The sequence below is a fragment of the Uloborus diversus genome, chromosome 10 (genome assembly GCF_026930045.1).
Source record: "Uloborus diversus isolate 005 chromosome 10, Udiv.v.3.1, whole genome shotgun sequence".
Taxonomy (NCBI): domain Eukaryota; kingdom Metazoa; phylum Arthropoda; class Arachnida; order Araneae; family Uloboridae; genus Uloborus; species Uloborus diversus.
In genome coordinates, this window is record NC_072740.1 from 133,614,363 (window position 1) to 133,628,718 (window position 14,356).

A 14,356-nucleotide genomic window follows, 5' to 3' on the forward strand; every position below is an offset into this window, starting at 1 on the left:
GAATCGGAATCACTAACTTAATAATTTCCTCGAGAGCCATATTTTCAAAAGCTGAAACTGATTTTTTGGCATCAATGTATTTATTTACTGTGGAAGATTTTGCAAAACAATCTCTTTGTTGATGTTATTCTGAATCTCTCATTTCAACATTACTCTGCACTCTGTTTTTCACCTTCAACTAAATCCCCATATCCCCAGCTATTGACAAGTTTCTGGTGTAATTTCATCCCATAAACCCATTTAGCTAAAAGGGTTGTAAAGGATGTGTAAAATTTAAGCCCTGGTGTAAAAAATGCAGGCACATGTTAACAAAGCCCCACTTTCCTATTCAACCACTCATAGTGTTTTTCAGTAGAGAGTAGACCACAAGTTTATTGCAAACGAGCTCTCCACAAAGCGTTTTTGCCTGGAAACATTTTGGTGTACTCTACTTTTGAATAACTTGGATGGGAGTGCTTATTACACTATAGATACAGAAGAGAATAATCAGTATTTGGGGCATTCCACGGTATTTTGGACATTATTTAGAGTCCGTAACGTGACCTTTTTTTGCCATAACTTTTTAATTTACTGTTTGATTTGCAAATTATTTTAATTTGAGCTGGTGTGTTGGTAGGAAAAGATCAAAATAAAACAATATGCTAATTAAACAGTAAATTAAAAAGTTATGGCAAAAAAGGTCACGTTACGGACTCTACATAAATGTCAAAAATACCTTGGAATGCCCCATTTGTAATTAAATAATTGTCAACTTACCTACTGTAAACATCAGAAATTTTTTTGAAAAAGCATTTTTTTTGGAGCATGGTATTGGTCTGCGTCATAACAAGCGACACAATTATGGTGGCATAATAGGATTGCTGCTTTAAAGGGTGGGCCTTAAGTCGGGGTTTGACTGTAAATTCAAGACTGCTTCCTCAATCAGGATCCTTCCACAATTTTGGTCAATGGGAATACAAAAAATATCAATTGCTCCGTTGCTAGAGCAAAGCATGTTTTTCTATTTGCCACAACCTACCAAATTTGAATTAAAAACCTATGCAGCAGCTAAGAGGTGTTTCACATCATTATTTGTAATGAAGCATGTTAGTCAAGATTTAATTTACTACACAAGCCTTAAAGTTTAGTCTTAAAACTTTTTTGACGAGAAGCAAACAAATCTTCAGAAATTTCAACTTCATTCGTTCAAGGAGAAGCAGCGTTTCAAACCAATAGGATCGTTCGCAAGGCAGAAATTTTTTTTAAAACATCTCTGACTGGGCAACGACCCAAATAGTTTGAAACGAAATAAAAATGCATGCAATTTAGCTTTCGAAACAATTGACAGCATGAAATCACGGAATGGGTAAACATCTCAAAGTCAAAAAATGTTTCACCTTAAATTCAGCACATATGTATCAGCACACGCGATGTAGATTCATTAAAACGAAAAAAAGTCAAAGATATTTACAGAATTGTGAGCGAAACTATATAATTTTCTCATCTCTCAAAAGAATAGCGACCGTAACAAAATAATCATACGTGAAATAAATATAAGAACAAAAAAAACTTAGCGAAGTTTAACGGTCCAGTTTCACTTCATTGACTTGTAAACAAGCATGGAGCAGCGGTTACAGGGTTACAAGCTCCTTTTAGTAAAATCGAGTCGTCAGAAGAAGGCATCTACAAGGCTGCGTTCGGAAACGATCCACCGGTTACACCGCGTGGTTAGTCCGGTGTGGTTATGACGTATTTGGAATTTCTCTAGGAATTCCGGTAGAACAGCTGTGTTTCCGAACGCTCGTGGTTAAACCGCGGTAGTTCTAGTTCAGCAGCAAACGACACTCTAATCAACGCGTAACTTTCATAATAGGCAAGTCACTTGCGTTACGATCAAAACATGAAACACGACCGGATTGGCCAACAGACTTTGTGACGTTTGTGATCTCGCTAACCGCTTCCAGACAGCGGTGCCACAGGTTGCTACCAAGTCGACCGCCAGAAAACAACGCAGTGTTTCCGAACGCGGTTCAGTGACGTCACCGGTTCCACCGCAAGCGTTTCCGAACGCTTGCGGTTGCACCGAGGCGACCGATCCGCGTTTCCGAATGCACCCCTACTGTAATCACGAAGAATAAATTTGAAAAATAAACGTAATAATACAAAATGCATGAAAATGACTTTTATCATTTCATGAACGCTGCCATTAAAAATCATAAATATCATGTGACAGATTACGTGACAGTTGGGCACCCTTTTTAAAGGAGCCAAAAGAACCGCAAGGACATCCATCTCCAAGCCGTCCATGACCAAAACGTCCAACGGACAAAACATCCGAAAGACATAACGTCCGACGGACATAACGTCCAGCGGACATAACGTCCAACGGACACAATGTCCGACGGACAAAAGGTCCAGGGACAGAACGTCCACATTTTTGGACAGCTAGGCCATAACGTCCAGTTTTAGAAGTTTATTTCTAAAATTTAATTGATAATAGGATTGACATTGAACAATAGGTTATACTCAAATAATATTCATAACATCGTTCATTATTCCGTCAAACTCTGTTCTCTTGTGTGTGTGTGTGCGTGCGAGGTGGGGGGCTGCTTCTAACATTGAAATATAAAGTATATTCATAAATAGAGCTGATTAAAAATTGTCTACTAAATGTCTCATGTATTAAAAGTAATAAAATCATAGCTTTAAAAGTACTTTTTATTACACATTGGATAGTTATAATCAAAAGTAGTTTATAAGCACCCCCCACCTTTTTTAAATCTTCGAACTACTACTCGTTTCTGAGTAACAAATTATAATCTTAGCAGGGTTCCCAATAGGGACGGGAAAATGGGTGGGCGAATCTCGCCACTTGCTAAAAGTGAGATTTGAAAAAACTGAGTGAGAAAATTTATTTAAAGAATTTTTTATTCCATAAAATTACAAAGTTCCACATTTACATAGTAAGGATTTAGCACCGCCTATTTTTGCGTTCATTAAATTTAGTGGCAGCTACATCATATGGAAAGTTCTCCAAGTCTACACCTGCATCAGATATGCGTATTAAATTGCTGAGCGTTTTTGGAGCAAGTCTATTTCGAAACTTATTTTTGATTCTATTTTGGGTACTAAAGGATCTCTCAACAGAGGCTGAACTTATGGGTATCACCAAATAAATTTCCATTAATGTTGATGTGTTCGGGTATGTATTTTTGTATTTTCACGGAAACAGTTCTGCCACTTCACTTAGGTTTAAATCTTTGTAACTATGCTTCAGCATAACAGAAACATCTTCATATTCTTCAATCAGTTTTTCGCAATTTACGTAAGTAACAAAATGGTTTCCTAACGATAGCACTTTTGCTTTCATCTCTTCATTGTTAGCAGATTTTAATAAAAAAGGGTCAAAGGCGCTAAAGTTTTGAATAATATTCATAGATTCTTCTGGGAATCTTCTATCCATACTTTCTTTAATTGAATTTATTAATGATATTTTAGTGGCAGTGAGCTGATCCAGTGAGGAAGCTGAAATTATCTTTTTATTAATCGTTGAGTAATAACCTTCGCTAGCACCTTCCATTTCTTCCCTATCATTTTCTTCATTTACGATAATATTGTGAATGAATCGCTTTTCATTCACGCCTGGACTGTGTTTTAAATTTTCTAAGTGTATTCCTGCAGCATGAATTTCGGGCATGACAATAGATAAATCTGCTGAATCTGATTGAAATGCTTTCGAAAGATTAGTAAGTATTGGTAGTATATCGTTCAAAATGTGTGTTATGTACACAAACCTAATATGTCTTACGGATCTCAATAGTCCAGGTGCTGTTGGGTCATTTCTCTCCGTTTGCGAGTCCAAATAGACCATGAGTGAGTCCAAAGTTTTATATAGAACTTCTACAGCTTTATGTAGCGACAACCAGCGAATAGAGTGAAATGTTACATATTTCACTACCGTTTCACTTACTAATTTTTGAACAGCTGCTAACTTTGCTGATCGGACAGCTAAAGCATTGAAGTATGCGATTATTGCTCTGACTGTATCGCTATAAGAACGAATGCTCTGTAAATTTTTGACAGCATCCTGCATAACAAGAGCCAGTCTGTGAGCTGTACAATGTATTGCAATCATACAGGGATTTACCTCTTTCAAACGAGCAATCAAGCCTGCATTTTTTCCCAACATAACTCGCGCACCATCGCAGCCCAACGCAACCATTTTTGAAATGTTGATTCCTTTTTTAACCGACGAAAAAACGGAGGAGGTTCTCAATTCGACACGTATATTTTTTTTTTTTTTAAATGTATGACCACGCATAACTTTTTACAGAACAGTCTGATTTTGATAATTCTTTTTTTATTGGAAAGGGTATACCCTGAAGGTGGTCCCATAAAAATTTTGAAAAAAAATTCCTGCCCTAAGGGTGGGAAAAGGGGGTTGATTTGTTGTTCACTCACAGATTTTTAATGTATGACCACACATAACTTTTTACCAAATAGTTCGATTTTGATAATTCTTTTTTTATAGGAAAGGTTATACCCTGAAGTTGGTCTCATATAAATTTGGAGAAAAAATTCCTACCCTAAGGGTGGGAAAAGGGGGAGATTTGTTGTTCACTCACAGATTTTTTTTATATATGACCACACATAACTTTTTACAGAATAGTCTGATTCAGAATATTCTTTTTTTTATTGGAAAGGGTATAGCCTGAAGTTGTTCCTATATAAATTTGAGGGAAAAAATAATACCCTGTGGGGAAAGGGGGGCGATAAGTAGTTCACTCTAAGATTTTTTGATGCTGAATTGGGTATAACCAAAAAAAAAAAAAAAAAACCTCACGATAAATGAGATGCAGACTTGTATGTCTCTCGTGTGTACTGTCTTGAGCAGGTAAACGACAGTATCTGCAGAAGTGAGTTTTCGAGATATTTGAAGAATTGTGCGCTGGATTCAGTACTATCAACTGGGAAATGTTGGAATTATATTTTTTTAGCGGAAACCAAATAAGTTAGTTTGTACAACAAAGCTAACGTACAAACAATGATGACAAAATGCAAAAAAAAAAAAAGATAAAATTGCAGTTATAGCCCTTTACCTGCACACGGCAGTGTAGACCTCTCAATCTCTGGTACTTGTGATTAGGGTTAGTTTTCAGTGCCAGTCGTCAAACATTTTTTATATTCAGGATTTGTATGAAAAAATAGGGCGAAGTTTAGTGATGGTGACATACTATTTTTAACCGACGAAAAAACGGAGGAGGTTCTCAAATCGACACGTATATATTTTTTTTTAATGTATGACCACACATAACTTTTTACAGAATAGTCCGATTTTGAATATTCTTTTTTTATTAGAAAGGGTATAGCCTGAAGTAATTCCCCTATAAATTTGAGGGAAAAATTCCTACCCTAAGGGGGGGGGAGAGGGGGTGATTAGTTGTTTACTCCAAGATTTTTTGATTCTGAGTTGGGTATTAAAAAAAATAATAATAAAAAGAGCTCACAATGAATGAGCTTCAGACCTGTATGTCTCTCGTGTGTACTGCCGTGGGCAGGTAAGCGGCAGTATCTGCAGAAATGAGTTTTCAAGAAATTTGAAGAAATGTGTGTTGGATTCAGTAGTACTAACAATAAGAAAATGTTGGAGTTATATATTTTTTTCAGCGGAAACCAAATAAGTTAGTTTGTACAACAAAGCTAACGTACAATAGATGACAAAATGCAAATTCGTCAGCAATTTGTGTTATCGTAGAAATATCGATCACAGTAGGAAAATGCACACGAACATCTTTATACAGTGCATTATTCTTTAGGAGCCACTGCAATGCCACTTTAAGTTTACCTATACCAATTTGAAACTCCCTAGAATGTTCTAAATTTTCACGACTTTCTACTACGAGCACTAATCCAGTTTGATACAGATTATAGCCACATTAGTAGCTTTAGCCACAAAAAACTATAAAATAAAAACTTTTTAACAAAAAAATTGAACCGCCGAAAAAACTGAAAAGCAAAAAATAATAAACCATTTTAATTAAACCTTAATAACTAAGTTCTTAAACTGATGTAAGTATACCTAAGTATATATTTTTTGAAATAATTTAGAGTTTTTAATTAACCTTAATAACTCAGTTCTTAAATTAATGTAAGTATACCTAAGTAGTTTTGAGTCGGTGCCAAACAATAAATAAACAAAGATCCCTAAATTACCTAAATTTAAAGAAATAACCAAATAAAATTAGCAATGTAATGTGAAATGTCCGGCGATAAACATAAATGTTTCAAAATATGCTCCCTCCACACGCCATCATTAAATCATGAATACTAGTAGATCGTATACAACAAAAAGTACCTCTCGTTGGAGCTTTGGGACCTCGCACGAGAGAGGCAAACAACCAGTGAGAAAAATCTTCAGGATCATGTATGCAATTAACGGCTACAGTTGTTATGCCATACTTACGCTGAATAATACTATGACCCACAAAACCATTTATTTGAGCTTTTAACAAGATGAGAAATCCTTCTTCAGTATGATGAACAATGATATAAACATTTTGACTGTTGTATATGAGGCAAAAGCTCAGTAGCAGCCAAATACTCGACACGTGCTTCTTCGAGAAAACTCGACGACGTTCGGGTTTAACTTCGTGTACGCTCGGCATTTTCCGGCGAAGGGGCGTGTCGCCATACGCCACCGCTGCGCCTCACGCTTTACAAAAATAATTAATTTGCTTGTTTGGCACCGACTCAAAACTACTTAGGTATACTTACATTAATTTAAGAACTGAGTTATTAAGGTTAATTAAAAACTCTAAATTATTTCAAAAAATATATACTTAGGTATACTTACATCAGTTTAAGAACTTAGTTATTAAGGTTTAATTAAAATGGTTTATTATTTTTTGCTTTTCAGTTTTTTCGGCGGTTCAATTTTTTTGTTAAAAAGTTTTTATTATCCAACATTTCTTGAATAGAAAACATTAATGTATCAGCTTTACCATCCTGGATAGAAATATTTTCCAAAAATTCGCATTTTACTTTTCCATTCGTTACATATCTAATGTTAATGCCGAGATGTTTTTCATTGGCCAAATCGCACGTTTCATCACAAATTAATCAAACACCCACTTGTTTCACTTCTTCCAAAAGATTATCCTCAATCACCTCAGCAATGCATGAATGAAGTTCATTCACAGAATCACTGTGTTCATATCTTATTTTGGAATTTTTAACATCACATCCTTGGAGTTTTATGAACTGTTGAAGATTACCAAACAGCGAATTTGGCAATTCATTGACTGCTACGAACAGCGCGCTTTTTAAACAAGAAATTAAAAATGATTTATTTCTGTTGTCTAAATTTACCGTAGCTACTTGCATAGGCGTCGGAGCCGGGGGAGCTGGGGGAGCTTGAGCTCCCCCTGGAATATTTCAGACCGGCTTAGCTCCCCCGGAAAAATTCTCGCACAGGAGCTTTCTGTCATACATTGTTTACCTCAAACTTGATTTCAAAAATATGATCCGCCTTTTCTAAGAATTTCCACCCAATATGCAACAAAAACAGGGGACAGACGGAGTGATCAGTGCACTTGAGTCCACCTTCACCCTTTTGCTCACTGTTTACACACCTCTTGATTCCCGGAATAAGATTAAAAGAATTTTAGACAAGCTATCCTACCGGCTGCGGAAAAGTGGGCTTTGCCCCGCGGCCTGCAAACCGATAGGGGTTTGCTCTACACCTTGAGCTCGTGTTTCGAGAGCGACATCGCAGTTTAGTTCATTCTTATTAGTTTTGCCTCGCATACCGTTTTTTTTTGTCGCGTGATCACAAAAAGGATAGTGAGTCAGTTTTGCGTTTAAATATGAATAATAGGTGATACAGACATAACTATAAAAAACGTTACTAAGGTAAGCAACTTGTTCAAATCAAGTGATTTCAACTTTCCAGAAACTTATCTCATTTTAAGATATCTGACTTCTTAGGCACAATGTAAAGAATTTCCAGCGGAGTCCTTTAAAACTGGTTGATTAAAATAAACTCGCAAAATTTTACGTGAAAGTTAAACTAAAAGACGAAGTGGTATTGTTCTTTATTCATTGCAATTACCTACATTAAAAAATAAATAAATAAAAAGAACTCGGGGAGGGGGGATCCCCATTTACAAACAAATTTATTTATTTATTTATTTTTTACTTCGTCGTTTATTTCTCTCTTTTATCATTTTTCACTCCTTCATAAAAAGTTAAGCCCCGAACAAAGAAAATTCTTTAAAGATTTCCCAAAAGTCTAATTATGTAGTTACAAAACAGTAAACACTCCTGAACTAATTCTCGAGGGATCATGAACGTACATATATTTCGGGTTTAAATTCTATGTTTCGATCAAAAGGTACCATCAGATCGCAAAAATGTCATTGTTCGATGATCTATCGAAACCGAAAGTAATCTGTTGCCAGATAGAGAGCCCGTAGCGGCCGAAATAGATATTATTCAAACAAAATTTTTTTATTTATTTTTTGATGGGAAATATTATCAAAAGAAACAACATAAATCAGCGGCGTACTCAGAAATTAATTTTGGGGGAGCAAATCATTGCTGTGATAAAAAACGTAATTTTTAAAACTATCCCACGGTAAATTTTTTTTTAAAAAATGTGCCCGTTACTTTATTTTATTTTAAACCGTCAGGGATAGATTTTTTCATGATGAAGTTGTAAAACTGCAAAGATAAATATCATTCAAAGGATACTAAAGGTACTTACACTACAGGAACAAAAATTCATATAAATCAAAATCGGTGAAATCTTCATTATTATAATATTCTTAAAATCTTTCAATGATTATAAAAACAGTTACTATGTAAAAATCTGTTTTAAAAGGTGCGAGTTTATTGAAATGAAAAATTTTGAACATAATACTTTACGAAGTTAGAGTTATTCATATTTTTTGCTTTCCTAATTTACAATTTTTTTTTTCACTTACAGATATATTTTCATGCCGAAATTGTAACTTTTCATTTATTTTTTTTCATTTATTAAAAAATCTCCTACAATATTTTAGTTTCTCTCAAAGACTTTTACTAAAATTTATTTGAATAATAAAATATATAACGAGCACTTCATTTTAACACATTTCTAAATTTCTGTTTCTTCACCCTAATATTTCATCCTTTCACGTTTTTCTAGTTCTCAGAAAACAAGAGAGTCTTCTAAATACTACTGTGCGGAAGTCCTCCCTTTCCTTCAAAATTATTACAGAGACCCTCAAATTTTGTTTTCAGGACTCGGTTCCCTGAAAATTTCCGAGAGTCCCTGAATACCTTGTTATCCAACAACATGGGAAATTAAATAATATTCCGTTTTTGGAAATTCAATTTCAAAAAATTACTAGGCCCATAAACAGGGTTTGATTACCTCACAGGCCAATTAGGCCCAGGTCTAATAATCTGGCCTAAGGGGCCCCAAATTTCTGAAAGAATTATGCGTAGCAGTACAACTATACGAAAAAATTCCATGTATTTTTAAAAGTAATAATAAAAAAATAATGACTTTTTATTTAGAAAAGAACTTTCTTAAAGGAGAATTTTTATTAATTCTGCCAGTAGTGAATTTACCATACCACAATTTCGAGTGCCCCGAAGGGGATCCGTGAATGCACATGATAAATAATTTACATAGTTCTTTGGTCCACGAATATGCATTCCGACAGGGCTAATCGAGTCTTCAGGGGGCTCTGAAATTATTGCAGGACTAGGGCCTCACATTGTTATTCGGAACCTGCCCCTAACGCTGACAAATATCATCCGCAGTCGCGTTTTTTAGAGATTATAATTTCTAAAAAATAAGGGGAAGGAACCTCTGAACCTTTTCTGATAACACCATTGAAGAACGCTCTCTAGGACAATTTTGAAAAATTACCAGAATAGAGCCCTAGAACAGCCTTTTCCCCTGACATCATTGAAGATTGTCTACAATTGCAATTTTGGATCTTCAAATTCAAAATATTGGGAGGGAGATGTAAATCGATTTGAAAATTCGATCGCGGACAATCCCTCGAGTCATATTAGTTTCACTAGCGTTAACAAATATGGTATATATAATCCGTTTTTAAGACATTAATTTCGAAAAATTTTCGGGGTAGTTTATTCGTACCATTTCTCCTCTTAATATTCCAAAAATCGCTGAAAAACTCGTTTTTAGAACAAGAATTTTGTAATTTTCCTGGGGGAGGGTCCCAAGGAACCCCTCTAATTATACGTGGTAATCTTCGAGTACTGACCGACCTCTTTCAAAACCGGAGTTTTATCACCTCATTATCTCCATATACAATGTATTTATTAAATATGGTTGAAAACTTTGGTGCGAAAGAGAGAGAGAGAGAGATGGAGAGAAAAGCTAATTTCTTATGGGGAAAAATTTAAGTGCCCCCCCTCAATTTATTTTCTGGTTATGGCATAATGTATCTCAGCTCCCCCAACTTCCACCAAGTTCCTACGCCTCTGGCTACTTGCATATCTTTTTTGCAGGATTCTGCCTCAATGGTTTGCAAATGTTCTTTACACATTTTATGGCGATCCAGAGAAGTTGTTTTATACGAAGTACAACCCTCTGAAACAAAAGTAATTTGAATAAAAATAAACGAATATTCGGATTTATATCTATTTATTACAAAAAGTTTCTGTTAGTGTATCGAAGAAATTCAAACTACGAGTAAACTACCAAATTTACAGCTATAAAATTTAGTACACAGGTTGTCTGAGAATTTATTTATTTATTTATTTATTTTTTTGTAATATTTATCATTTTAATAACATTTTAACTTTCGGCGGACAGCTTAATATCAAAAAGTAAATAATTTCATTTTCTTAATTTTATTTTTCAGATGCTACATAGTTAAGACTATTAAAATTTAAAATGAAATTTAAGTATACAACACAACTCTACGTATTATTGAATTTTATATTTCTTGGCGTTTTTTTTATTTATTTAGTTTTTAAATTTGTTTATGGACGTTGTTATTTTAAGGATAATGCAGTTATAAAAAATATTTTTAGGAATTTTTGTTTTTGGATGATTGTTTAACATTAACACTATTTTCTACCTTGACACCAAGTGCGGATCCAGAGTAAGGGTGACGGAGGCATGCTCCCCCCCCCCCTTTCATAATATCAACCAAATACAGCCAAAAATATTATTTTGGAAATTTGAATTTCTAAAAATTCCCCCCTTACACCCCATCTTCTTTCGAATGTTCCTTTTATGCCCCCTCTCCTCCCCACCGCCACTCTCTTCCAACAACAATATCACTAAAAGCAATCACTGGATCCGCCCTTACACTAATTAACAGAAATAATGTCACAAACTCACAAACAATACATGTACAGTAAAAGCTCGTTCAAGTTAACTGAATTCCTACTTCTATCATTTTTTAAAAATCTTATGGGAACAAATTTCTCCTCTTTAATTTCACGTCGTGTTGGAAACGAGCTAAGAATCAAGCTTAGCAATATTTCAAGCATTCGCAAAATATCCCTGCAAGATGATTCGGCGACTCTCTTTGAAACAGTTGTTTTAAGCTTTAAATACAAAATGTTTTTTTATTTTTCCAAATAATAATAAAATTCAATGATTGAATTAAAATTTGTTAATGTACAAATTTCGTACTCATATAAAAATATATTTTTTTTTTAAATATGTATTATAACTCGTTATTTGCATTTCCTTATCCAAGAATAAGAAAAAAAATTTAGGCCATTGGTATACTGTTAAATTTTTTTTTTCGTTCATAGTTGCAACTTTTATTTTAAAAATAATTTTTTTGAGCGACTTATAAAATATTTACTGATAAAATATTAAATCATTACTTTGGATTTTGGTAAAATTTGGATTTCTTTTGGATTTAAATACAGGACAAATAATTGAGCTTTTACTGTAATTATTAGATGAAAAAATTAATAAATAAAATACTTTGAATTTACCTTTTGCAAATGGATTACGCTTCTTGTGGGCTCGGCAAAGTTTACAAAACATAAGGATAACTCCATTTTTTTCTTCCGTTTCCAGCCAATCATATATACTTTGCCATTTTGGTTGATATTTGTCAAGCTTTTTCTTTTTTTCCGGTGGCATATTTAATTGATCATTTTCTTTCTCACTATTTTCCATTTTCTTTTTATTTGAAACATTAGAACTCGCAAGTAGATACTTTTCCATTGCTAAGGATGAGTGAGAATATTTTCCAGGCGAAACATGCACAAAGCACGTTTGCTAAAATGATCTCCCTAGCCACTAGTGGGTGACCATTGACTTGTTGGACAATTGCTTAGTGATCGATGGGCGTACTGGCAAGACAGGTTAGAGGTCATAGGGTCAGAAATCTCTCCTTCGTTTCAAGTGTTTTGGTGGTAAAACTGGTTATGAAGAAAAGAGATACGTTGTAGCGAGAGGCTGAAAAATTTGTCAGAACTTTCCGAAATCGCCGATTTAAAGGAATTTTTTTTCTTTTTTCTTTTTGTGGTTATGTGGCCTGATAATTCGCGAGAATCTCGCACTTTGATTAAATATTTATAGGCACTAGAATGTCTCGCATCAAAATATTTTTTATGCGAGATTTCGTTTGAAAGTGCGAGATTCTCGCGGTCTCGCGCTCTATTGGGAACCCTTAGCCGACCCCTTATCTTCTGTATGGAGAGGAGAATGTTTTGTCGCCGGAATGGTGTATCCTTTATTAGGAGGCATTATTTTCGGGCGGGAAAACTGCCTGCGCGGATCGCGGGATGTCACCTTTTCTCGGTAGTGGAAAGATTTCCTAGCCTAGATCGTCCCCCAGGCGAGTGGGCTGAAGGCTTAATGGGGGAGGGGGGAAGATTTCTGCTCTCTTCTTGTTGGGAGTGTAATGAGTCTGGCCTCATATAAACAAATTAAATTATTTAATGCTTTGTGAAAGAGATTGAAGAAAAACCCTTAATAAGTTAAACAGACACATGGTTTAAATTAAATAATTAAATATTTATAAGATGGTTTTAAAAATGTCTTACGTATTTTCTTAAAATATTTATAAAACTAATTTTTAACATTTTAAAATAACTTTAATCTTTATCTTTACTTTAATAGGGTTGTTTTCTTCAGTCAAAAGTATTACTTTTAGTCACTGAAATTAATAGAATATGCAAAAAAAAAAAAAAAAAAAAAAAAAAAAACATGTAACATGGAGAGAGAAAAAACTTTCAATTTCCCACCGCTTAATTTTTAAATATTTTTTTAAACTGTCCAACTTTGAAAATAGGCGTGGTTTTTTATGACGTCACAATTATGTACTTTGGCGCATCTCCACTGGCACGGAATGCTTACGCTTGCTGTCTACCGCGTTTCCAGGTTATGATAATTCAGAAGCGAATTGAATACTGCGCTCTACGCTTGCTATCAACCATACCGTTTCAAGTTCATGTGAGTAAAGATGCTAGTTAAATATTGCGCTCTGCTCTAATGGCATCGGTGAATTGCATTTCATCATTTGTGATGTCATGTGCAGAAGCGAAGAAAATGAAATTGAACCAATTAAAGTATATTTTAAAAAATATTAACTTTGTCAAATTATTTAAAAAATGGTCAAATCTTATGTTTTTTAGCATGCTCTTGCAGAAAAAATACTTTTCAAATTTCGGAAACAACCCAATAATTTATTTCGTTTTCGTTCATTCTTTCTCCTTCCTCCTTTTTTTGTATCTCTTTTTTTTTCCAAATCAATTATGATTTTGTTTAAATATTGTGACTCACCTTTGTTAGACTCAAAGAAACAAAATATTTATTATTTTTTTTAATGAAATATTTATTCATTCAAAACCAAACTATTTAGCTATTTTTTTTTGCGATCGAGATTGTTTATAATGTTTCACTTTGGCATAGAGTTTTATTCACTTAGTGATCGGTAGTTTGCGGTTTACGTAGTGTCTATGATAATTTATATATTTATAATCTCATCTGCTTTCTTATCACGTTAAAAATGCAGTACTGTGTGGTTTCACATTCTTTCTTTCTTTTTCTTTCTTTCTTTGCTGATGTCTTTCGAATCGGAAATTCATTGCACCTGTTTTTTTTTCTTTTTATTTCTGCATACATTGCAGTATTATTTATCTTTAAACCCTTAGATACTATAACCGTTGCGCAACTTTATAAATGATTATTTTTTAAATCATATCTAACCTAAGATTTTCTAGTGCGAAAGATGTTCAAATGAACTTATTTAAGTAGATTTTTCATTTTCGTATTGTCTGCTTTAAAACAAAAAGTTCTTTTTTCTTTTTTTTCAATGAACCAGTTTTTTTGTAAAGTGGCCCGTCTTTTACATAATATTACAGCTACGGGTGGGTAGTTTTT